Raw genomic sequence first — 7,126 nt, 5'->3', positions numbered from 1 at the left:
ACCCCAAAACCCCAACCTCCATGTGTTTTAAGTGACTATATGGGACCAGCAGTAGCAAACAAAGGCCTAAGGGACCAGTTGGAAGAGTGGGTCGATAAAAGCTGTGCGATGTACTGGGGTGTGTTACAATTCAAAGCTTTAATAGTTAATATGAAACTGACAGGAAGCCAGTGAATAGATTTTAGAATTTGGGAGATATGAGGCCTTCCCCTTGAATCAGTTAAAAGATGTGCAGCTGCATTTTGGGCAGTTGGCAGTATAAAGATGATTTGTTGAGACGGTTAAATTGAGAGTTTAAATAATTTGAGTAAGAAAAGATAAAAGCATGAACAATTTGATCCAACTCTGCCTTGGAAATAACACACATTAACTTATCAGGGTTCCTTGGATGAAAAAGTGACAGATGAATTATCTTCCTGGCATAACAGTTTGAAGACAGGGAATTGTCCAAGACAACCCCAAAGTTACGTGCAGCACTGTGCGCTCACTTGTTACCTTATTTATAGTTTGGACTTGAGCAATACAGCTCTCCAGTATTTCTGAGGATCTTTCAGGTTTTTTTTCTTCAAACCTAAGGACATGTTTTTCTAAAAGTCTGTCACAAAACATATTTGTTCCCAATTCCTCAGTTGAATCTAATGATAAAACAGTTTAAGTTAACAGAAAAGGAGTAATTCCTTGTGTAATTCCAAACAACTTTTAGCCAAAACCTAGAGATATCTCGGTATGGTGTGCAGTATCTGACACAGGACATAGAGATGCATCTGGCACATCAGGTAATCCTTGTACTGCTCATTGAGGGAATCAGAATAAAAGACCTAAGATCTGCCAAATTACACAGAAAATCAGTGGCAACAGGTCTAATGGAGAGATGAATCCAAATTTGGATTCTGGTTCAAATCCTTGTCAATATATGTATATATATGGAGGAGGTCAGTAGAAAACATGGTGCATTTTTAGCCCATGGTGTTAGGGATCTTATCACAACTGATGACATTGATTGGCATTTTAATGCCAAATACTGTACTGCCAATATAATAAAAACGTACCATGATAGAAAAACACTATCAGCCATGGACTGACCTCCTCAGAGCCTGATCTCATCTTTACTTTTTTTTCAAATCCTTGAAATTTGAGAACAAAGAAGTGTCTCTATGATGTAGTGGCTAAGACATTCACCCCAGTTTAAGGCTGGGAGGAAACAAATTTAACCTCAGGGGGTCACAAGCTAAGGTACTCCTATTTCCAGTCCAAGCCTGGATAAATGGAAGGGTTGGATGAGGAACTGTGCTGTATGAAATGTGTGGATCCATTTGCTGCGGTGAACCCTTTGGGAAATAAGGGAGCAGCGATGAGGTTGGTATCACAATGTTGTTATAAATTAGAACTTTCATGTGCCATAATATGTTCAGACCAGATATCTACCCCACATGGGGATATGACCCATGAAAACTTACCCCATCCACTTTTTAAAGTTTCTCAGAAAACAGATGTAAGAAAATCCAAGCCTCCAGTGCTTGTTTTTGTTACTCGGGATTCAAAGCCGTTAAATTTCTGCGTCGTTTCTAATGAAACTATTGATATTGATGCTCAAAGTTGATTACAGGGGGAAAAAAACAATGATACAGCTTTAAATGTTCTTGAGCTATTGTGCATAATAATCTTTACATCTTATACCGACTGTTTTGGAGGAAGGAAGGTTCAGGGTTTCAGTAGTCATCATCATGGGCTCATCCGATTAGAATGAGAATAAGCAGTCATCATTTGCAGGTTTTGTCGTTTTATTGTATAACAGGTAAAGGAAAGAAAGACACACATGGACTGCTCTCTCTAAAAAGGACAAAGTATGATTTAAGTAACTCAAAATGATACATGAACTCAGGAGACTCAAAGAGAAACTCACCTCAGCTGCCGCCCCATGTGGGAGTGAAGAAAGAGTGAGGGGTAGGTGAGTGCAGTCCTTATATAACAAGTGACAGGTGAGTGCAATTAAGGCCAAGCACCACACCCAATCAAAGGTGAGGAAAAGAAACAAGGTGCATCTGGTGAAGTGAATGTGCTGAAAGGTGAGCCTTTACAACAGCCGCCCCCATATTTCTACTGAGAAATATGTTCAAAGGATCAGAGATGCTCCTTTTCACAAAGCGGGGGCAGAGGAATCAGACATGCTACAGGTCTAATATAGGTTCAGGGGGTCGACAATGCAGGCCAGACAGTTCAGGGGGCCGACCATGTAGCCAGCGGTGGCGGCAAAGCAGGTCCAAATGCCAACCGCATGGGATGCAGCGGCAGGCCCAGACCTGCTGACCACTGGCGGAATGGCAGCCACAGGCGGTGGAACTGGTGATAGTGGCACTGCCGGTGACGACATAGGTACTGCTGATGGTAGAGTATGAGGTGGCTGAATGAATTCAGAGCCATCAGCGGACACAAGGATGTGCTGGAGCGGTTCTCCTGAACCTGAACTGGAAGATGTGAATAAACATTGGGCATGCGTGGAACTGCTCTGGGGTTGGAAGTCTGTGATTGGACCTTGGAGTGTCCATCCTAAGCGGGTTTTGACTGCTGCAGGAGATCCAAATGGTCCATGTCTAACTGGTGCAATAGGCGTAATAAGGTGGGTATGATCAGAGCCTATGAGCAGTAGTGGAGCTGCTTTGTTAATGAAGGTTAATGGGATACCTTGAAGATGCTTGTATCTCCGTTGAAGAGGGGATACGGGGTAGGTGTGGTCTGAAAGTGCTAAGTGACTTGTAGCGAAGGCATTATTAATTGTGTATGTTTTCTCTGGATGTGCGATGGGTGAGATCTGGAAACTTACACAAGAACCTTGAATGGTTTCAACTTCTTGATGGACAGTTCTGAGTGATAATTTTTCAGCTTTCCCAGTTAGGTGGAGATGCTTAGCTGCAGATGTCAGAAGCATGGTACGTTGGGAGCCATCGTCAAGTATTGCATATGTTTCCAGGGTTCTTTTGCCATTACGCAGGAGCACTTTCACAACCTTTAATAGTACACTAGGGCGATCGCTAGGTCTATCAAAGTACAGTGTCCTCACTACAGGATTAGTTTCAGTTCTAGGTCTCTGATTCACCTCACATAGGATCTGTAGATGTCTTTCCATGCAGGTGGCACATGCTTTCCTCAGATCACACTTCGCAGCCTGATGAGTTCTAGCACAACGCCAGCACCGTTTGTTTCTCTTTATCCACTTTATTTTCTCATCCTTTGTCTTGTTAATGAACTCAGGGCACTTGCTAATGTGGTGTTTAGGTGAGCAGCAATATGCACATCTAGCCTTAGTCATTATGATGGGTTGTGCTGCCTGTACAGGATCGGATGCATTTGTTCCATGTAATATTGTTGTGAGTGGAGAGGTGTACTTATGGGCAGGTCGTGGCTGGTTAAAGGATGAAACAGGACTGTCCTTTCTTGGTTGACACTTGCATTCCATTTGCAACCAGGATGAGAACAAAGGTAAGTCATACATCATATCTCCTTGTTCCCTGTAAATGTGCCGTTTGAAGCGACTGGAATGCTCTGCGGGCAACTTTTCAAGTAGGCGATCGACATGGGAGCCACAATTTAGTTCTGTCTGTCCTTGATCACCCATAGTGCTAAGCAAACCAACTAAAGCTTGCACACGAAGAGCAAAGTTATCCAGAGTCCGACCATCACCTGCTCTGATAGGAGGAAGCTCCAGTATATTCCGTAGCTCTTTCAATGCTAGCTGTCTTGGTTGCCCATAACGCTCATCAAGAGCTTTGATGGCTTGAGTGTATGGGTCAGGAGCATAGGAAAAGGAAATAGCTAACCGTTTAGCTTGGTCTACTTTCAGATGATCGAGGAGGACATGATATTTGAAATGCTCTGTCTCATGAGGGTCAAGCAGGTTAGTAAGGGCCATTCGTAACAGCCTATACTGGATTTCATCTTCTCTGGTAAGGTCTGGGAAAGAAGGACCCTCAAGTTTATACACATGTGTTCTAGTGCTAACAGGGTGACTAGAACTAGCAGTGATGGGTACTGAAGGGTTTTGTGCATGCAAACCATCAGATGTAGCTGGTTGCTGCTGCCTTGGTTCCGGAATGCAGACGAGAGGTTGAGCGGGGTCTTCATCTAGAGGAACAGCAGGTTGAACACATGAAATCTGGTGGGGACCTTGCAGTGGCGTGGCCAGGAAATTAAAAGGAGTCTCATCTGGTGTCTGAAAAACTGGTCTAGGCAAACCACTTGAAGGAACTGCAGCATCTAATATTGTTGAATTAGGGAAAGGAGGGCTAGCAGCCAGAACTGCACCAGAGTGACAGTTAACCTGGGGGGGCTGAGAGGGTGATTGACATGTTGCTGGATCAATCACTGGGAACTGCTCATGTTGCTGATGTGTTTGGGGAATGGCTTGTAAACCGCAAACTGAGGATTTGCTCTCATCAGAGACAGTGTGAATTGAAGATCTGGAGGAACTGCGAGAATGGGGAGGAGATAACTGAATCATGAGTTGCCTAATCTCCCTCATTGTCATCAGGAGTTCCCTCATCACCTCATCTTGATTGGTGGGTAAAGGAGCAGGGGATGTCTCTGGTTGTCTTTCTGACTCTCCGACAGGATCCTGCGGCCCATGTGTGTCTTTGTCACTATGCTGGCATTCAGTTTGGCTCTCTGTCTCACATGTAGCTCTTGTAGCTCCAGGATACTGAACGTCATACTGCTGCAGGTAGGCAGGAGGTCGACTATCACGACTGGATCTTCTCAAACCTTCAGTCAATGGCTGCTTTGAATCCATGACGCTAACGCTACTCCGGCTCGGAGGACCATGTTTTGGAGGAAGGAAGGTTCAGGGTTTCAGTAGTCATCATCATGGGCTCATCCGATTAGAATGAGAATAAGCAGTCATCATTTGCAGGTTTTGTCGTTTTATTGTATAACAGGTAAAGGAAAGAAAGACACATGGACTGCTCTCTCTAAAAAGGACAAAGTATGATTTAAGTAACTCAAAATGATACATGAACTCAGGAGACTCAAAGAGAAACTCACCTCAGCTGCCGCCCCATGTGGGAGTGAAGAAAGAGTGAGGGGTAGGTGAGTGCAGTCCTTATATAACAAGTGACAGGTGAGTGCAATTAAGGCCAAGCACCACACCCAATCAAAGGTGAGGAAAAGAAACAAGGTGCATCTGGTGAAGTGAATGTGCTGAAAGGTGAGCCTTTACAACACCGACTATCTCTACATTCACACTAGTGAAATTGTGCATTCAGGGTCACAGTCATTTATACATTACGAGATAAATAAGTGGTTTTTTTTTTTACAAGGATTAAGTAAATTTTTGTAAAAGCTTACGTGTAAAAACCAAAGAAGTGACATTTCCTTAAATATTTTGTTAAAAATACTCATATAAACGTTCAAGCTCATCTTGAATCCAATCTGTTTTTTAAATCAGACAGAACCTTTGTCAGCCTGTACTTTCAAGTACAGTGATGACTGATAACTACCTTAACCTTTTTTATTTTCTCATTGTCATGAGATTCATTATCATTGTTCAGTGCAATAGCTTCTGTTAACATCCCGAGTACCCTTCACAGAGCTGGAACACACTGTTGCCGGAACATTAGGGGATGCTAATCCCTTTAGATTTTGATATCCTTTGATGTTTTAGTGAGTTTTCATGTAAAAAGCCCAAACATGTGAGAATATCATTTTGAATTTAATACCCTTAGAATCTAAGCTGTGTCAAACAGACCAAACGACAGCAAGTTGTCAGATTCTGTTGCACGTATTGTGGTGTATGATTAAAAGAGTTGGATTTTATTTGATGACATTTCAGCTCCATTAGCTCATCATAGTCACGTGTAAAACACATGACAGATTTTAGGGCTTCACTATTGACATGATACCTGATAGGATCACGGATAACTCAATTTGTTTAATGTAGAAACACAATGAAGGCAAGGAAACAATAGCAACATTTTACACAGGTCATCTTGATCGTTTCGGTTATCGCCCTCACGACAGTGTAACCACGTGATCTGAATAGACTGCCGGCATAACTACCTCCTGCTGTTGGCAGAGAAACCATCCACGGTGCTTATCAATGTTTTTACATAAAAATATTTTATGAATGTAGTACAATCTCACAATCTCTGCTATTATGATCCTAGTTTCTTCCAAATTATCTTGAACAAATGTCAAAAATGAATAGTAAAATGTAACCAAACACTTGCTCAGACAATGCACTTTTATGGCTCTTGTTTCTGTTTGGAAGCACTGTTACAGTTTCCTCTTTCCTCCTACACAGTCCTGGAGGCTCACCTAAACTATGATTTGTACTTTTGTTGTTTGAAATTTTTAAATTCACTGTTGTACAGTGTCCCTTCTGAATGTGTGTGATACTGGATAAGGAAAGATTTAAACCCTACCCCTAATTTTCTGATTAATTGCAACAAAATGTGCTTTATACTATATAACCACATGTCCACACTGTCCTTGCCAGCACCTTATTGTTGGATGTAGATGATTGGTTGTTTTTAATATTCTTACTCATTGCGCATATAGAGAGAATATAGGTTGCAGAGAGAGAGAGAGCCATTATGGAGAGCAAGTAATGTAAAGATTTATTGCAGTCCTGAGTCAAAACCTTTCTTGTCGTGTCTAGAATCTCAGGTTACAAAGCATACCGTTGGAAAAATTTCTGAAGTGACTTTGGGAAAACTCTGTTAAAATCTTGCAGCGTATCAAGTCCTGAAGCCAGATAAGCACCTCCTCATGCAGTGATTGAGCTTAGATATCTATGTCATCTATATGCACCCAATTACTTCTGGGAGGGAAGAAAGCAACACCTATGAACTAAGATCTATGAACTAATGGAACTATTTTGCTTGTTCACAGAGTTTTGTATTTTCTGTTGTTTATTTGCTAAATCTTCAAATTAGCACAGACAGCTTTCCTTGCAGCACTGCCACAGTATTTGTATCTGCTGGTGGGGTTGCTCATGGGTTAAAACAAAACCAAAATAAACCAGAGTAACTTTTTAAGCGTATATTTTACAATGTGACAGCATGTGTTTCAACAGCTTTGTGGCAAACACGTTTATTGCTGTCACATTGTGCCACCTTGTGGTTTATTTCCCTTC

Source organism: Aulonocara sp. 'chitande type north' Nkhata Bay, linkage group LG14 (genome assembly GCF_057382095.1).
Source record: "Aulonocara sp. 'chitande type north' Nkhata Bay isolate Kocher_YH1m ecotype deep benthic linkage group LG14, A_spYH_male_GT1.1, whole genome shotgun sequence".
Classification (NCBI taxonomy): domain Eukaryota; kingdom Metazoa; phylum Chordata; class Actinopteri; order Cichliformes; family Cichlidae; genus Aulonocara; species Aulonocara sp. 'chitande type north' Nkhata Bay.
This window is presented reverse-complemented; position numbering follows the sequence as displayed.